Source organism: Phoxinus phoxinus (genome assembly GCF_949152265.1).
Source record: "Phoxinus phoxinus genome assembly, chromosome: 21".
Lineage (NCBI taxonomy): Eukaryota > Metazoa > Chordata > Actinopteri > Cypriniformes > Leuciscidae > Phoxinus > Phoxinus phoxinus.
In genome coordinates this window covers 5,244,359-5,265,113 of record NC_136896.1, presented here as the reverse complement: position 1 = coordinate 5,265,113, position 20,755 = coordinate 5,244,359, and the positions used below count along the sequence as shown (strand labels likewise).

The window sequence follows — 20,755 nt, the reverse complement described above, 5'->3', positions numbered from 1 at the left end:
GCTTTAAGATAATAACCATACGAATCATAAAATCATCACCGTGTCAATTTATTATTTGATGAGTAGCCTGATGTTCCATTAAATTGAATCCCTTCCGTATAGCGATTTCAGAGTAACTCCATGATATTCCACATGATCGCCATATGCATTGGCAGCTTCTGCATATGTGTAGTGAATGCATGAATAAACCAACTCCCACCTAATAAATGGAAATAGCACATGAATTCAGAAGCAGCATGCCTGTCTACGCCACACTGGAGGTTTAACCGAGCGTGTGTCTCGCATTACCACGCTGGTCCTGACATCAGTTCGGGTCACCTGTACGCCACTGTTATTTATATGGCAGGACAAAGGTTCAGCCCAGCTATTAACACTGTGGCGTGAGCTACCGATGTCCGGCACGGGCCGGGGAATATTGAGCTGACGGCACAGACTATATTTATGGAACACCAGAGGGGAAGAAGTGGATATATATTACACATTTAGAGATGCACACGGACATAAGCACACACACATGCGCAATGAGTCACGGACAATAGATCAGGACACACTGACCCATACAATCTGTTCTCATTGATGAACCACTAATCCAGCTCATTGCAGTTCTTTTTGAAATCGCAGGAAAGAAATATCTCAATAGTTTGTCCAAGACCGCAGCAAAGATGCAGAGGCCGTTTACACAACACAGTTTTTAACTAAAAATGGAAACCTTTTTATGCGTTTTGGCCGTTCATTTACACAGCAAGAGCATTTTGGGGGCATGAAAACCCAAACTTTTTGAAAAGGATACTGTGAAAACCAGAATGTAAATGCGAATTTGTGAAAACGGTGACGTCATGCACATGCATACGTGTTCAGTCTATAGGCGCGTAGTGTTTCTTTACAAAGTGACATCGCCAACTACTGGCCTGGCATGCATAGTACAGCGTTTTTTGTCGGTTTCGTGGATCCGTGTGAATAGGGATCGCTTTGATAACGTTGTCATCTGTACGTGAACTTTTTTCCATTTTTTGTACTTGTCGTGTAAACATTCCCTAAATGAAGACCTTTGCATGACTTCTATTCTATTCTTTAGAGAGAAAGACTATGACAGTGTCCAATGTGAGTTCTTTAGATTAGTATTTCTAATCTATTTGAGGTATTTTTCTCTATCGTCATCCTTTTTTTTTTAAATCACAACCCACCAGTGATCTGGGGTTTCAGATGACATTTTAAGACAATCTTAATACAAACATTTCCCATCAAATACTTCCAAGAATAAATGCTTTGAGCTCTGATATCCACACTAATTTTATATATTGTAGCACTGCTGGTTACCCAGCATGCTTTTCAGCTGGGGTCAAATCAGATCAAGTTCGATCTGATTCCTCACTAGGAATAAAACAAGTGTGTGAAACGGTTTTACAGGCATGTTAAAAGTTGGTTGAAGGTTTACATTTTACTGTATTACCAATGTTGAGATTTATATTTAAAAAAGTGTGGTGTCAGCTAACTTCACCAATGTAATATTTGTTTATAGCCTATTACAATGTTTGCTTCTGTCTGTATATATAGCTTGCCATCACCTACAGTAGTTCATTGAAAATATATTTATGTCATGGCAACTCTCGGAGTGTTTGGCATGATAATGGATATGACAATGTTGATATGTTTGGTCTTGGTTGAATAAATCTGCTACGCTGCTGCTGCTGTTATTGCTGCTATAGAGAAAGTCCTGGACTTGCTACTGCCAATACATACACAACACACTGCTGTGAGGAAGTAAGACACGCTCCTGCTGTACAATATAGCATACATGAATAATCCATAGCAGATCTATACAATGCTCATTCTCTTTAGGGCACAGCTGATTGGTTCCCAGTGTTTCTGAAAGCATGCTGCAACTGCATTGGCTACTGATACAGTGGGAACCAATCAGCTGTGCCCTACAGAGAATGATGTGATTGAAAGCAGATTAAGTTAAGGACCTATTAGATTGCATCATCTAGAGTTTAATGACAGAACTTTGAATTTTGTGTCCGTTATTGCATTGCATAGAAGTGGATCTGGAAATGTAGACGGACTACTTGATGAGGTATTGAGTAAATTATTGTTATTCCAAAAAGAGCAAACAGAAACAGTGTTTAGGACAGCGGTTTAAAAGAGTTTGTATAATTCCATTCAGTGTCATAGAAATGAGAATAACCTGTTAACATGTTTATTTCATTCTCACATTCATTTTGGCCTGTTCAGACAAAATACGTTTCTTTCTCTGTGAATTCCTCACTTTCACCATGACATCTTGCTTGAAACTTTCCCCAAATACCCCTTTCTTCCATCATTCCCTCTGACTCACATTCCTTATTAACTCTGCTCTCTGTCTCGTCGTCTTTCATATCTTTAGTGCCTCTGCTCTCACTTCTCTTTATATTGCCACCACACGTCTACCTCTTCCCTGCAGTAGCGTCACATTCCTGCACATCATTTCTATGTTCTTTTTGCTTTTCCTTCCATCCCTTTAAATTTTTCCTCATTCTCAGTCTGTGTTCATATGAGAGGGCTGTACTATGTTCCAGGCTGGATTGTTTTGCAGGAGAAAGAGTGTTTCTGTTTACCTCTGGGTTTAGGACAGACAGCTATACAAGGCAAAGACAAGCAGTCGACTGACGCAACCCCTCAAAACGCCAGACTGTGGCACATGATTATTTTAGTCGCACTGAGAGCCCAATTACAGTTCAGGATGAATGTGCACTTCACAGACAGCGAAGCGAATCCCAAGATTCTAGTTCCTTAACAATTCCATTAACTATTCTTTTAGGAAGGAAGAGGATGACAAAATGTACAAGTCTGGAAATCAGTTCTTATTGCAAGTCAGTAGCCTTGTGGTTACCTTGTCATACATTTTTATACATTTGTGTACATATGGGTCATACTGTTGAAATGTTTAAGAATGCTTTGCGTTTCAGATTCTTTTTTACACAGACCAAATTTTTACATTGACCTAATTTGACATCCTTAAAATAAACAGTTCTTCACATAAAGTGTGAAAATTACATTGTTTTCTTTCGCCATTAAAACAATATTTTTCAGAAATCATAATATGCTGATTTGCTGCTCAAGAAACATTTATTATTATCAATGTTGAAAACAGTTGTGCTGCTTCATATTTTTGTGTGGAAACTGACATTTTTTTCCAGGATTCTTTGATGAATAGATATGTCAAAAGAACAGCATTTATTTTAAATATACATTTTTGTCAAATTATAAATGTCTTTGCTGTCACTTTTGATCAAGTTAAGGCAATTTAAAATCAATTTGCAGTGTGGTTCAGTTGTTCAGTCTGGACCCGGCATTTCAGTTTAAAATAAATTAGACCAGTGGATTTTGAACATAAACCGCAAGACATCATTCCTTTGAAAATATAAACTTTCTATTTCCCATCAACCATGTAATTAGCAGTTAACATGCATATTACGAGCCATGTTAGTCTACAATGTTGACAGTCAAACACATGTTCAGGTTATGTTTGTCTGTTTACTCTTAAACAAAACAGAATAAATGTAGCTAATCCAGCAGTGCCATCATTTTATTTGCTCTCCGGTGAATATGGAGTGATTAAAAGCCAGTACAGAGTGTCATTGAAAGCAATCCCCCTCCACTGCAATTGACAACAGCGCAGCCCGGCATCTGTTGCAAATAAGAGAGATGCCCAACAGTTCATTATCACCTGAGCCTCTAGCTTCACACTGTCCAAATGAAGCTCAAAACAACGCCCACAGCAGGCAGTTTGCCAACCCAGAGAGCAAACAAGCGCCACTGGACCTGTCAAGGGCTGACGTGATTGCGCTCAAGTCGCTCTCTTCAGACAGAGTGAAAGAGTGGGCTATAGAAGACCATTACATGTGGAAAAGAAATCAAGGTTTGGTAAATCATAATTATGACACACTATGTCGAAATTATGACTTGAAAAGTCATACAGTAGCCTAACTATTCCATAAAAAGCCAAAATTATGATATGCTAGGTCATACTTGTGAGATGAAAATGAGAAATTATATTATAACATAAAAAGCCATTATTATTAAATAAAAAGTCAAAGTTATGTCTTTCTATCATAATTTCAATTGTTTATGCTATAATTATGACATAGTATTTCATAATGTTGACCTTTTATGTCATAATTATGGCTTCTTAAGTCAATTTCAATTTATGCCACAATCGTTACATTTTTCATTGCATAATTATGACTTAAATCATTTAATTTCGATTTAGTATTAGACTTTTGTGTCAATAAATTACTTTTTTACATGTCGACTCTTAATTGAGTCATAATTTTAGTTATGTCATAATTTTAGATTTTAGTAGGCTATGTCATAATTTAGACTTTCTATCAAGTAATTATGACTTAACATGTTACCAGATTTATAAAAATAAAATTATTCTGTAGCGGAAATTAGATAAATTTGCAAGGAAAACGTGAGCTCTCTTCCTGCTTTCTTCAAACTAATGCTGCAGTATGCTAGCCTAGCCTACCCAGTAGCCTATGCCTATTGCTATCGCTACAAAAACAGTGACACATTTTGCTTCCAATGTGCTCAAAAGTGACAGATGATTTACTTCGATCTCAAATGGCTGAATTTGGCAACAGGTTTTCCCACACACTATTTCAGCAATCAAGTCATTTATTATATATTTTCTGTCGGCTGAATTATTCATTGAGTCGGTTCTTTTCGACGAATCATTCGAACGTTCTGATTCTGAGTCAACGTGGTTCAGTCTGAAACACACACAACAACCCCAATAAAGTGGAGAGCGACTTCTCAAACACGGGAGACACAGAGAACATCACAAGTGCTTGATAAAGTGGATATTTACGTACCATCCACTGAAACCAAACCCTGAAATGTAGGCTATTCTATCGTTTGCCAGGAATGAAGGACATGGTGAAGTGGAACACCTGCGCGTGCAACGTTTGAACTAGCCTACTCTCTACTGAAGGTAAACACCTGAAGTAGGCCTACTCAAAAGTAACGTGGTTTTGTGGACAAGTACTTAAGTCATACTATGGTATTCTTAGTGCCTCGAAATAACGTGCATATGCAAATGATAGTTATTATTTACCATGGGATATGATTTCACAGCATCTGAAGCAGCTCACAAAGAACAAGTCTCTTTTCATCCAATCGGCTTTTATGTTGATTTCGCGTGACCAAATTGAATCCGTTGCCCTCACGCAAAAGTCCCGATCGCGTGGATTCCTATATGACTGGATTTCGTCCGTGAAAATGTGCAGAGCAACAGTAAATGTACCTTAAAGGTGCCATGTGTAAAAATTGAGGTAAAAATATCCAAAAAATGAGCTACACTCTTAAAAAGAATGAGAAGAAATAAGGGCAATGATGTCATTAAAAAAATGTAAAGTTATAGTGCTGCAGAGATATCAACCTTAATTAGCATTAGCATTACTAGCCACGGCCCGACAGGTGTTGTAATACCAGTTTCGGCCATGGGAGGCGGTATGCGGGGCACATAACCACCAGCCAACCTGCAATACACGAATAACTCGCACGGCTTGTGGGCGTTCTTGAACCTGATGTCAATCGTGTGGAAAGTACAGCCCACTACTTCATTTCAATTCAGGGAAGAGAGCGGAAGGATGGCTGAAGCCTTTGGCAAGAGACCCCTACAACCACCGCGCTCTGAAGCACAGATCAGATCAGATAAGAAAAGGACCGCTCGTCACAGTCCGGGCTCGAAAGCGCGGGGGACGGCGGGCGAACTGCAGCGCATAGCCCTGTTTTACAACGTTCAGCACCCATTCTGACACGCCCGGGATCGCTCCCCATGCTTTCGCACGCATAGCTCGGGGCAGAATGGTCTCCGTGTTCTGACCGCCGCACTGCGCGGGTTGGAGAAACTGAAACGGAGGTATCAGCGCGGCGCGCGCGCCCTCGTTGTCTGAAGAGTGCTGCTCGCTGACGACAGCAGCCGCTGTTTCACATTCAATGACTCGGTCGCTAAGGACGGAGAACAGTTTGTGGCGCGAACAGGTCATTTGTAGCCTAGGCTACTGTATCTTTCAACAGTGTTCGTGTTTTTTTTTTACTATAGTAGAGATGATCGGTTCACGTGCACTGTCTGATGTTTACTGCATCACTCGACATGGAGAGGTTGGGTAAAGTAATAATTACAAGAGCTTCACGGTTATCAGATACAAGCATTCAACGGCCCTGTAGTATACATATATATATAAATATAGGTTATTTGTGTTTGCGCACGTGATATCAGGAAGCAATGTAATAACGTTACCTGTAATACACACATGATGGCGATGCGCAAATCGAGTGTGTGTGTGTGTGTCACAAATCATTATTGTTTCTTCAACTTATTAAAATATCTTACTTTACTGCAACTATCTGTTTCTGCTTCTTTATCATATTTATAGTGTGTGATTTATAAAATACCATATCCTACATCACATATTTTGATATGTGAGGTATGCTGCCCCCATCTGGTATGGAATGTGGCGTATGACTTGATTTTTTTTGCCAGACAATTACACATGGCACCTTTAAAGGTAGGGTAGGTAGGATTTATATAAAAACTTTTTACCAAATTTGATTAAACTTTCTATATATATCAATGCATAATTAAAATGTAAGTACTCTGATAAAAAGAGTATAAAAATCGAGTGACTCTAGACCGTTTAATCTTCATTAAACACAGCTCATTATTTCCATTCGGGACGAATCACAGGATTGGCTTGCGCGACTGTCACTCGACGTCGCCATGACTACCGCCGTTATTACTGGCTCTGCCCACGTGCGCGCAGTCGCGCACCCGTTTTTAGGTGGGAGTGAATGGAATTAATGAGCTGTGTTTAATGAAGATTAAACGGTCTAGAGTCACTCGATTTTTATACTCTTTTTATCAGAGTACTTACATTTTAATTATGCATTGGTATATAAAGACAGTTTAAACAAATTTGAATAAAAGTTTTTTTTCGACAATTCTGACCTACCCTACCTTTAAAGGCAGGGTAGGAGATAATTCCACTAATTTAAATGCAAAGTGTGGTACAGTAACCGAAACTGACGCAAGATTTATGGACACACATTTGTATAAGATACACATTGTTTTTAAACAATTTAATGTTGTAGAATTAGTTCAAATTAATCAATTGAAACTATTTGGAAATATTTTATTTAAATATTTGCACAAATTCACTCTTATTCATTCGCATGTCGAAAATGCAAACGTTTCTTTTCTTGTCAAATTCAGTCATGACAGCATATTTTCAGTTCAAAACGGGGAAATTTCATAAAAAGGACAAGCGGTTTGCATCATATAAATGTCGGTTGCTAAACATTTTTATCGTAAAACAGCTGTCTTGTACTTAAATGTACTTTCTTAATGTTCCCATCTTTCCACAAACTCTCGTTGTGACAATGACAGAAAGACTGCAACACCAGTCTTCTTTGATTGTATTGGCCATCTTGATCATTTTGACATTGACAAGCACATTTAGACCACTGAGGCAGAGCAGCCTGAAAATGTATCTTTTTAAAAATGTTGTCATCCTAACAACAAACTCTGCCTTTGCCCAGCACAACTATGTAAGAGACAGGACATTATGTCACTTTTCCTCACTTATAAGATCTGGGGCCGTATTCACAAAGAATTTTATCTTACCACTAGGAGTACTCCTAAATCGCACTAAAAGATTTTAGCTAGAAGTGTTCTCTTAAAAGTTATTCACAACGCCTTTCAGACCTACTCTTAGTAAGGAAAAATGACAACTCCTAAACTAAGAGTGAGTCTTCGTTGCTATGGATGACGTCAATTCTCATGCACGAGCTTCCTCGCAATGATCACGGTGATTGGTTGTTAGATGACAGGGCCATCATGTGGAACATAACACAGACGCACCAAATCATGGAATTACGACATCTAAATATGTCTGTCCTACACAAAATAATAATAATAATGTCATCGAAATGCATATATAATGACATGTTTGTGCAGGCCCCAGTGAAGTGTAATTCTAAAAAGGCAGAGAGAGAGAGAAAAGTTGTGAATTAAATTAAATCAAATCAAGGTAGCCTAATACCCTAATGAAAACCGCCACTTGCCTAATAATGAAAAACGACACTTGCATTAACACTTGCTTGGTTAATTGACATATTATTAGCCTAAATAGACTAGTTAAAGCAAGGAAATATTGCTCCTATTTAAGTAATGTAATAGTTAAATGACGGTGGATTATGAACTCACCAAAACGGAAAAGAAAGCCCAACTGGACGCAGGATCAGTTGCTGCTGCTGGCCCAGTTGGTGCTGGGAAAAAAACATAATAAAAGGGAAATTCGGCACTGGGATACAACATCGAGAATTGTGAAGTTTGCATCGAACACAATCTGGGTATTGATGGAGTGGGTTTTCTTTCTATTCACAAACACGTCCTCATCCTGACGTGGTGCAATTATTTTAATGTGTCCCATAGCACCGACCACTCTGGGCACACCGGCAATATCCATAAAGCTGGCTTTGTTTCTTTGGAGTTGGCGAATGTCCAAAGCAAAACTTATGAACTGTCGAATAATATGGGGTCTACAGAGTGCATTGATGGTTTGGTGGATGGATCTGCTTACCGATGGCTGGGATATCGCTAGATCGTCGGCATTACACAATTGCATTTTCCCCGTTGCCAGGTAACGAAGTGTTATCAAACATTTCAATTCGGCACTGATTGGGTTGTTGCGATTACATTAGTTGGCGCTGTTATTGCATCCCTCACAAGATCCACAACAATCAGTATTCCCTCACGGTTAAGGCGGTATCTTTGTAATAACTCCGTGTCATTGGCTGTCTCGAACACACTGTGTCGCACGGCTATTTTAAGATCCTTTGTGAATAGGTCTTAGTGAGTTAGGAGTCCTCTCGACTTCTTTTAAGCTGTCCCAGACTTAGGTGCTACTTTTAGGGCTAAAATGCTTTGTGAATTACTCTTAGTGAAAAAAATTAGGAGTCCTAAAGTTAGGAGTGACACGCCCATTATTTTTATGAGTTGCTCCTAAATTCGCCAGTTAGGAGCTACTTTTAGCCTTAAAATTCTTTGTGAATACGGCCCCTGAAGCACTGGAAGGTATGTGTGTTCTCCCTGAAAAAATTGTTTGATGAAAAAAAGTTATTTTTTAAAACGTCAAAATTGTAAACACAATATCAAAGGGAAAACAGAATGTATCACTGATTACACATTGGGTTGTTTAAAAGTCTTTCAATCATGATTTCATTAGTGCAATGTGCTCTTAGCATTTATGCTAGCAAGTGGAGTTTTTGGCTAAAAAGTAAAAAAAAAATCCATTCTGTTATGTCAATCTCTGTTACAGAGTTGACAAAAAATACTATAAATAAATAGGCCTATTGTATTTATTTTAAGTAAAAAAAAAAAAAAAAAGTAGCTTGTGTTTGGCAAGCACTGATTATTAATATTGAATATGTTTTCAAAAAGACTGGGAAGAATTTATGTTAGTGAACAGTTTTTTTCCCCTTGACTTTTTGAAAGGCAATGTATACCTTTAAGCGTAAAATTTGCTTTTATATTTTCATGGTATCATTCAGACTCAAAATAGTGCCAGTAGGTGATGCAGGGTTATTATCGTTAACTAAAACTATTAAAACATTTCTGTTCATTGAAATAAAGCTGAAATAAAACATTTATATTATTGGAAAAACAAAGTAGGCTAAATGAAAATTAGAAATGTAAGATTGGCAATACATTTAAATTGAAGCACTATAGTCATTAAACAGTAAAACTGAAATGTAAATAAATTAAACAAATAGTAACATTTAAAAAGAAAATCACATCACAACGATATTACAAAAAATGTAATTGAAATATCAAAATAAAAGCTAGTTCAAAATACTTTGCAACTTATTAAATTTGTACATAGTGTATAGTGTAAATGCACAGTGTGTAATACATCATTTGGGATGAAACTTCGCTACTTTCGCTAGATTGAAGCCTTCATATAGCTCAGCTCATTTTCTGTTGTGTATTTGGTTACTATATTTTTGAGTTGCTTTCCGAACACTGAGCATTTCCGTGATGTCAGTTCCTAAAGGCCTCGTCCCGGGATGAGAAAGAGCAGCCATACATTAATGAATCCTCTCATTTACATGCACATGGCAGGTTTAAAGGGTCCATCGGTGCAAATTGCTTTATCTAAAGTGAACGTGACCCCGGCGGGCGGGCGGGCAGCTTTTGTAAATAAGCCATTATCCTTCCAAAAACGTAATTACATCGCTAATGCCTGTTGTGGACGAGGCCTTGACCATGGTGCAGAGTAGTGGTTTAATTGATAAAGTTATCACGGTCTAGCATCCACGCAGAAGCGATGCAGTGGGAAATCCAGTAAGGCTGAGAGTAACAACCTTGAATGCAAGAATGAGCAGAGAATCACTTTAATTAATGCTGATTGTAATAATTAACAAGAAAAAGGTTGTTTATCTTAACCCAGTGAAACAAGAAAGGAAGTGTCAAACACTGACAGAGTGTGATAAGTTTTTGAACTTGTCTAAACGTGTGCTGGATTTTAATTGGTATGTAGTTGTTAAATTGTGAATTTCATTTTACAATGTGATTGTAAGAGAGTTTGTTTTAGGGTTGGTTACCTCACTGTAATTAACGTGTAACACTTCACATTAAACTTAAGTGTTACCATATAAAAATATATATTTACAGTCACCAATGCATTAACCATGGTACTTTTTAACTTTTTTTTTTTTTTTTTTTACATAGCTGCACAATCAAATTACATGTGCATATGCAATGCTTGATTCTTTAAAGGAATAAAATTATGTCATTTTGTAATTTCAATACAGTAAAAGCTTAAATGAGTGTAATCCAGTAGGAATCAAATGAAATATATCCTAGCATTGATACTGTCCTTTCTTTGCCAAAAGCCTTGTGTGCCTTCTTTCAAATATTATATTAATGTAATATTATCATCTGATCAATGGACAGCCTGGAGGGAACGTTTTTAAACACAATTTTCATGTTGCAGTGCGCTGAGCATGTGTGACATTTAAATCCTTTTATTAATTCATCTAAGCAAACATCACACTAGTTTTCTTGAGATATCATCTAGGCAAAATTAGATATTATTTTTTGACTAGCCAGAATGTGTGAACATTAAAGTAGTTCGCCATGCAAATTATGTCATTATATACTCATATGCTGTTGTCTGTTTTTTGTTTTTGTTTTGGAACATACACACACACACACACACACACACACACACACACACACACACACACACACACACACCAAAAAAAATCTTAGAAACTTCACATTTTTTCCAAAGGCAGTTCAAAGTGACCACAGCTCAAATTCAGTCTTCTGAAGCCATGATATAATATGCCAGTGAAGTGTTGGCATCAGTGAAGTGAAACCTGGCACAGTGCATCAACACATAATTGAGTGGTTGAAATAAATCTCTTAGAATTCCATTTGTTCTCTGACAAATGGAATTGGCTCAACAGTGTTAAGAATAAGAGAATGCGGAGTATGAAAATGTATATCAAAATGGAATATAAAAAAATATATTTGTATGGACAAAAACAGTTGAGACATTCTTCACAATATCTTCTATTTTGTTTCCCACAGGAGAAAGAAAGTCTTACATGTTTGGAACATGGACATGAGGGTGAGTAAGTGATGACAGAATTTAATTATTGTGTAAACTATTTCTTTAAAAAAATAATGAGCGTAATCCAAAAATATCTAAAAGTAATCAGGTTGTTTTTATCGGGGAATGTGAACTGCAGTCATTTCAATCATTTGCTCTGGAATACATTTTTGAAGTAACTCTCCCGTCTCTGGGCTTCACCCACAACAAAGCTCAACAGTACTGAGAGCGGCCAAAAAAAAGATGGAAGACAGCGGGCCTGTGAATGAACACACTGAATTGTCTGATGCTCGTAAACAAAATTAGCCTGCAGCCAACTGATCCGCTGCAAAATGAGATTGTGCCATGGTGTTCTTTATACACGAGTGAATGAGAGAGACAGACAGGAATGGGGAGGAGAGGAGATGAGTATCCTGGCTTTCATTTGCTAAACAAAACGTAATGTCCTTACTGTTTGTGCCCAGCTCATGCGAACACGAATGAATGGTCCCCCCGCCAAGTCTCTCCCCTAGGGCTCATTTAGAAAAGCATTTTTTTGTGCCAGTTTTGAAGAGTGCTTATTTCCCAGCCCACTACAGTGTAGTGACGGAGGCGTGCGGATCTGAAGTGCTTTTATAATAATTCAATCCTCTTCCTTATGAAACTGCTGTTGTCTGTGTGTGTTTTATTTATTTATTTATTTTTTACAACTCAGACTTTAAATGTGTTGACACACAATTTAATATGACGTGGGGGGAAATTGCAGCTAAAGTCGAGACACTTAATTTCTTAAAAGGAGTATTTTTTCAGTCTCATATTGTGCCGAGCCTGTTATTTTCTTTCTTTGTGAAAAAAATAAATATTTTATATGCTTCAGGAAAAATTTGGTGATGCTGCCTTTTATAAAAATTCAATACATTAATATTGACCATGCCTACTCAAGCAGAATCATATGGGAAAGAAAAAGATGAGATTGAATGGAGTTCAAGACTTTTCTTCTTCTGAGGAAAAAGTTCTCAGTAATCTCATGTCTTAAATTTCAGAAGATCCCTCAGTAGTGACTTAAACTGTGCTCAGATTTGAAGATATCAAAAATCTCCCATCAGAAGTCAAAAGTTGTCTTAAACTTAAACGTTGTCAACATTAGTCTTAATTGCACCTATGGTAACAGTATCTGAGCTATAATAAAAAACATAATTGTATATTTAAAATAATTGGATGTGCACGATAAATAAATAGTTATTGTCTCTTCTTGAAAATCTCCCAGTGCATCAACAATCACAATGTGTTTAGTATACTGAGCGTCTTCAATCTAAAGCCACTGAGGGGAGATCTTGCAGTTTCACTTTCATCTCAGTGCACTGAAGAATGTTTACTCCGCATGTTTCTATTGCACTTCTTTCCTGTGTTTAACATGAATGGTATTTGTAATGTTGTATTTTCACAGTAATTGAAACAGCCTTGCTGCTGGGCCTTGAGTTTCATTTGAACTAAATTGAACTATAAGATAAATGTACAGATACCGCAGCCGTAATGTGTTTGTGCTGGTGTACAATTCCTTGAATTTCTTGGTATTATCACAACACTTTTAGTGAAGGTTTTATTTTGAACTGTAGACAGTGAAATAGTCATGTATTTAATACAGCAGATGTCATACAGCGATTGTCACACAGCTAAAACATCCCAAAGCCAGACTTTAGGGATTTTTTCATCATTCCAAATTTTACATTTATTTTTTAACTTACCTTTCCAGGTTTGGGTGGTTAGCACGGCTCACTCAGCCCCTGCTGGTAGATGCTGAAATATCATTATGAGAGCAATCACGTCTAGTGTTCTTTTACTTTTACTTTTTATTATAATTAGGGCCCAAGCCTTGAAAAGGCGAAGGCCCTATTGTTTTTCTAAGGATTATTCTTCTTCTTCTTCTTTATTATTATTATTTTACTACCTTTTGGGCACTTTTGGGGGCCTTAACGTGCTCAAAAACTCTTGAAACTTTGCACAAATGTCAGAACCCGCGGCCATTAGGGGGAGGGGAGGGGGGATGTGTGTGTGTGTGTGTGTGTGTGTGTGTGTGTGTGTGTGTGTGTGTGTGTGTGTGTGTGTGTGTGTGTGTGTGTGTGTGTGTGTGATTTTGGTTGGGTGACAGTTGTAGGTTACAGTTTGACAAGAGTTTATAGTTTAACAAAAGCACAATGTTGTGTTTCATTGCGAGTGTACACAAATATACACTCACACACACTCACACACACACACACACACACACACACACACACACACACACACACACACAGTATTCCAGCATTGCAATCTTGACATCGCAGCATGTTCATTATAGCCTTAATAAAATATAATAATAAAATAGTCAACCTTACATATAAAAATTACACTGCTCTGTTTAAATAGTCAGTTGTACAGTTTGTGCCGTTCATAGTAAGCACCGCTCCACTGTGATGTTTCCAAGCACATTTTTGCGCATTTGAAGAGGATAATTTTTCTATATTGGAAGGAACGTGAGTGTACAAAGTGTACAAAGTACAAAGCCTATAATAAAGAATAGTTTAGCATCCAAAAATGTTAATAATATATATATTATTATTATTATATATATAATAATATATATGTTAAAAATAGGGGGAAAAAATAATTTACATAATATATATATATATATATATATATAATTAAAGCTGCAAGCAGCGATGGAGGGCCCAAGCCGGTGGCACCGCCACCCGGTGCCTTTAGTGGAACTGGATATATATATATATTTTTTATTTTTTTTTTATTTTGGTTAAGTGCTTTTTTTTTGTAAATATTTGTGATTAGATAGATAGATAGATAAATAGATAGATAGATAGATAGATAGATAGATAGATAGATAGATAGATAGATAGATAGATAGATAGATAGATAGATAGATAGATAGATAGATAGATAGATAGATAGATAATCATAGATAGATAGATAGATAGATAGATAGATAGATAGATAGATAGATAGATAGATAGATAGATAGATAGATAGATAATCGAAGATAGAAATAGATAAAAAAAATGTCAAGACAATACTTTACCAGTGATTGGTGGAGTAATGGATTCCACATAATTTATCTGTGTGCTCTTCAAATTAAAAAGCTGTGTGTGATTTAAGGCTGAATTGAGATCTGCATTGAGGTTGTGCAAAGTAAATTAACCCTCAGGAAGTTGATCTGACATAATATTTAATGGAGCTTTCGGAGGTGAATTACCCTGCAGGAACATAATTTCAGGGGTTGATTTCAAAGGTTCAATGTGACAATAATGGCTCTTTCTTTGGTTTAGACCCAAACCCTAGGTTCACATTTTGAATTAAATTTCAGCTGTTAATAAGCGTTTTGATTTTGATGCTGAAAAGTGAAAATAGTAATTTAACCTGCCCCGTCCATTTGCATTTGTTACGTTAATTATTTCTCAGTGTCCTGAAAGCAAGCCTTTGCTTTTAATTACATGCAAATAATTTAATTCACAATGCAGTCCGAGTCATTCTACTGTAGTACAACACAATCACTTTTATGGGCACAATAAACATAGAATGTATTTACAATTTTTTTTTCAAATACGCCTATATGCTTTTTTTAGTCCATATAATGTAATCTATACTCTTCATACACTGCAGGAGTCTCTAGTCTGTCAATCAATGCTGTATATATAGTTGATTTATACTATGATTTCTTCCAAATGTCTAACACACCTAAAGCATGCCTTGAGGTTATATGTCATGAGCAAGTTACTTTTCAGCTGAAAAAGTCAATCTACGAGTATTGCGATCTATTACCGCATTTGCATTATTGCACAAGATCAGACCTATTCCAGTTACTGGTTCACAAATAAAATATAACTAAAACTGCATAATCACTGTGTAATTCATAACTCCTACCATGCCGACTGCTGTTTTTAAGTATCTTATCAATGGGGAAGTGTAACGTATTACTGTGGAACATGCGGCTTTAGAACCACCAAAGCAATAATTACACACTGCTTGGCTGATTTAAAACAGATATGTTTGGGGAAAACCTGTGTGTTTGTGTGTGTATATATATTTGTGTGTGTGGTGTGCTCTACTGTAGTATTTTCTGGAATCTCAAAGATACCAAATCCAACATCATATATATATATATACACACATGATTAGGTTATTTCATGTCGGTTGTGGTATCTTCGAGATTCCAGCCACTACTACAGTAGCAAGAGCACATGCAACATTGTAAATGTACATAAATAATGGTATAAAAATTCAGATCAATTTCATTAGGTTATTTTTTCCAATAATACTGTGAACTTCAGTAGCTTCTTGTACTTTCTCTCAAGAAAAACAAGAACTAAACCTTCAGAAAAGCATAATTTTTTTGCAGCTGAAAGTAATACGAATAGACTTTGAGTGAAATGTTTATTTTCCAATCACTTTGAAAATGATCATTTATTATTTTACAGCATGATGTGCATTAGATTAGAGTATACACTTACTGTACATAACATATCTACACACTGAGCAAACCGCTGCGCAGAACGCCGGTAACTAGACCATGAACTAACCTGAAGGTTATTGCCACATGCTAAACAAAGGTTTCACTGTGTAAAAGAAACATCTGTATATAAACAAAACATACACAAATATAAAGACAAGATATGTTTACCGTAGACATCATCACAGAAATATGTCTTCGCCTTTCTAGCATACTACACTCACTATTTTTGCAGAATAAACAGTATGCTAATTTACTCTATGCATGTAATACCCAAATGACCGACAACATTTTCCAAATTGTGCAGTTTACAATAGAGCATACTGTGCAGAATGCTGTATCCCACAATGCAATGCACTTGACTTAACCTTCCATCTGCTTCCATCACATTTCCAGTGTGATAAATGAAGCAGCTGTGAGTTTAACAACCTTTGGCAGTCCAAGATGTAAAACGTTTCTTTCTAAAGTTTTCTCAGATGGTAACGTGACAAACATACTGAGGTCATGAGACCACATGCTAACAGTTTGTAGAGCACACAAACATCATTTTGAATATCTTTTTTTTTTTTGTCTTGGACTGCATGGTGTAGTGCTATTCCAAATTCACCTTCAGTCTTTATCACTGCAAAATGCATACTTTTCACATTCTATATTTGTAGGATAATATTCCATTTTAACATGAAGCTTCTGTTCTGCCTGCTTCCTGTAGCTGAACCTGATGAACAGGAGCAGAATCTCTGGAGGCCTAGTTGTGGGAACACACTATAAAATGGCCAATTAAAATCTCATTTGAGGTGTGAGAATGACTGTCACCTTCACCTCATACCCTTCCATTATTCATTCACCCATCTCTCCATCTATGCCATCTAATTGCTGTCATTATGTCTGTCATACTTGTCTAAAATATATCATTTAATTCCTGGTTGTCACTTTTGCAGGTGGTTTGTACCTTGAGTCAGTTTTATAACTAAAATATGATTTTTTATATATTTTTAACTAACAAATGTTTCTTAACAGTGGGCAGTACACCCTGTCAGGCATCCGAAGACGCCTAAAATAACGCTTGAATTCTGTTGGTGACAAAACGAGGGTATTGATACCTGACAGCTCTTGACATTGGCAGTAGAAACAACTGTCTTTGTATTCTACAAAGCCATGCACCCTGAACCACATAACTGACAGAACGGCACCACGGTGAGAACTGAATACAGATTGAAAAGTGGTGCCTTCAGTGTGAACAAATCTTTTATGTTAACAAATCGGCGTTCTTCATTGCCATGCACTGACTTAAAAATCACTCCTTTTTAAACTTGCAATGCAAAAGAAACTTCTGAAGTATATTAGAGTGAGCCGGATTATCGAAAAATAATGTAGGTTGAATCAATGGATCGTTCACAATTATATCAATAACATTCATTTAGAAAGTAGATTCATTTTTATTTCATGCTGACATGCTGACGCTAAAGAACTAGCGATTGAACGATAATCTATTTGACCAATTTTTAAGCACTTTCTGCTCAATCGTAGCCTAGCACATGACGTGGACTAAAATATAAAGTAAATCGTGGCCACAATTGAGTAAAATAAGGAAATGAATGAACAAAACGAAGAAATTACTTCTTAATTGTGGCAATTTTATGTGCGGGGCTTAGTACAATTGGTTACCATTTTATTTTATTTTATTTTATAAAGCCGTGATTGAAGCTCGCTTATAGATTGAAGACTATATAGAATATGGGCCACAAACCGCATACACTGTTTTACATGTTTTTCTTGACATTATTTTTCTGTAAATCCAAAGAAAATGATCCCTACTGTATAACTCGACCTTGCATTCCTGATCTCTTTCAAACATTTCACAATATCCGTTTCTTTTTTGAGACCGATAATAGTCCATCAGCAGTTCGACTTGTGAATTCTTGCTGACGTGCGAACTTGTGTTCTGTGACTGATTTTAGAGTGAGAGAAAACCCAAATCTGACTACCCCCAAAACATCTCCTTGCTCCAGGCAAAACACACAATTCTGCATCCGTGCCGCTCGCCCCAAATCAATAACGATGTCTAAACAGATCTCTTTAAAACTATAACATTACATGATGCACCACACTTTGATATCTCTTTTTACAATGCATAGTACGGTACACATTGAGGAAAAGAAATGCCTGAGAGAATCCATAGCAGACGTGTTTAATGAGAGCCAGAGATTACAGAGTAATGCCACCGGGGTATTGACTGCTTGACTCCATAGTGGTTGCTTTTTGCTTCTCAAGTGAGAATGATTATCTCAGGCTTCAGTAAGATGCCGATCAATGGCACGTGTTGTGGTTTGGAACAGCCGCAGGTTTTTTTTATTTTTTTTTATTTGTTAGAGTCCTAAATGGAGCTCTAATTATAATGATTTGCATGCCGCACCGCTGCAGTTTTATTGAGCAGTATTAGCAAGCCAAGGTGCTTTTGTTGCTCCCAGTATACAATGATATGAATGATGACAAAATAAAATGCCATTGAAGTTTTGGCTCCAGCATATCATCGCCTACAATGCTTTGAAGTATAATGCCAATAAAACGGTAGTGAAATAATTGCTTCGTGGAATATTAATGTGAAGGATCTGTATTTATAGGCACAATAATGACTGAGCTATACGTTTAATAATGCTGTAAGCCTTTCTGGATAATTCCCACTACGGGCTGACCGTTGAACGGATCTTCAGCCTTTAAACCCCTCAATTCAATGCTTAGATAAATCAACTGCTGTGGATATTTTATATGTGCCAATTCTCGCCAGATTCATTTGTCCGTAACAATAATCAGCGAGACAGTTGTGATGTGAAAAGATGTAACGTAGTCCAGGAAAAGAGTTCAACAGCTTTTCTCGTGAATGAAAACACGGCAACAAGTGAGGCCGCTGCGTTGCCCCTGAGGTCTTTCCGGAGGCCTTTCTAAAAGAGGAATTCGCTCTTTTAAAGATAGCTTGAACACAATGCATGAGAAGGGATTAAAAGCAAAGTGTGTGATCTCATTCTAGCTGAGAGCGAGATGAAAAGCATTGCACCTTGATGAAAAGATTTTTTTTTTAAACTCATTCAAACTTTGATTCTCTAACTAGATTTAGCCGTTCTTAAAGCTCTCAAGCAATTATGACACCTTCATATCTGGCATTAACATGAGTTTCAGGCAATCTGATCAAGTATCCCGCACTAAACACGAATGTAAACATCATCTACAACGTTTACTAAGTCATAAGAGCATGTGGCCACTGTGTACTTAATCTGGGATAGATTTACAAAGGGGATCCAATCATTTCCCGATGGACAAAATCAATTCCCGTCCCACATTTTGTCTTGTTCGCGAAGCTGTCTTACGCTATCGCATCTTTCATTCCATGCTAACATAGTATTTATGTACTTGAGTAAAAATCTTTAAAATGAAGATATTCTAAAGTAACTTTAAAAACACCAATTCCATCTACAACTTGATGGCAGATTCCAAACATGTATCTTCCAGCCAGCTGAACAGAGATGAATGGGAATGATGGATACAGTAGCTTTTTCCACGAATAGACATCCTTGAATTTATTAAAGGTGACACTTTTTATTATGCAAAACTGTCCAAATATGTTAAGTGCCCGAGTAAGAAAGAGGATGTCAAAGAAAATGTGCCATTATTTGTACTCTGCCAGAAGAAACATCGAGAAAAAACTGGCAGCCTGAACTTTAAATGCATCATTACAAATCTGTATTAAACAAGGTCAGAGTAAAACATTTGAAGCAAGCGGTAATGTCTTAATGCTTTTAGAGGTAGTCGTGTTTTCGTGAAATCTCGTGGGATGCTGTAAAATGCATTATTGTCAGGCACCAGAGAACAAACACAAACACAGACTTTAACATTCCGGAAACACGGCTCATTTGGGATTGTTTTATTTCTTGGACAGTAATCATCAAGAGAAACATATCGGTAAATATAGAAATAAACCATGCATGCTGGCAATTTACTCAAAAAGTACTCTAGACATAAGCAATATTCCCATGGCACCCACACAAGACTGCTGGTTTTGGCTTAAAGTGCATGGCAAATAAAGAAGAAAAGTCTTATTTTCTCATTTGTGGACAGACCCTTGGCTCACTGGCCACTTGAGTATGCATTATGAATGGATTTGGTGGCCTGCAGATGCTAGATACTACAGGTTCAATATGCGTCAGCGGATATTGCCTGCACAGGCGGCGTCCGCTCGGCGGCTCAGGTGCTTTCTCCAATATACATGATCTATGTTGTTTCATTTGATGTTGTGGCGGAGGAAAAAGGTCATGTGTAATTTTCGTGCGGCGGCTTTTGTTCTTTTCAATAGGGATATGCGTTAGGTAATAATGTTCATAATATAGCCGAGGGTCAGAGTCTGAACGGAGACAGATAATATGTTACACAAGGATTTAGAACTTTATTATTATTATTATTTATTGTCGTGTAGTGACTGCGCAGTGCTGAATAATAATAACCGGTGCTGTGTTTTTATGGGCTGGTTCTACCATGCCGGAATAGACTGAGAATAGCTCTGGAAAAAGAGCTCCGAGTTTAAACCTTCAGTTGTTCTCAGATATTGTTTCAAAGATATTGT

The 20,755-nt window shown here is 37.0% G+C and overlaps 1 long non-coding RNA gene across 1 annotated transcript in view; it reads left to right on the top strand.

The window, feature by feature from the left end:
- The first annotated feature begins 4,709 nt into the window (after window positions 1-4,709).
- The window catches only part of LOC306990086, a 24,181-nt gene continuing 8,135 nt past the window's right edge, over window positions 4,710-20,755 (top strand). The window contains exons 1-4 of the long non-coding RNA XR_013795814.1: window positions 4,710-4,975; window positions 11,645-11,684; window positions 16,853-16,937; window positions 17,161-17,337. This is a non-coding gene — a long non-coding RNA (uncharacterized lncRNA). The remainder of the gene's footprint in view (window positions 4,976-11,644; window positions 11,685-16,852; window positions 16,938-17,160; window positions 17,338-20,755) is intronic.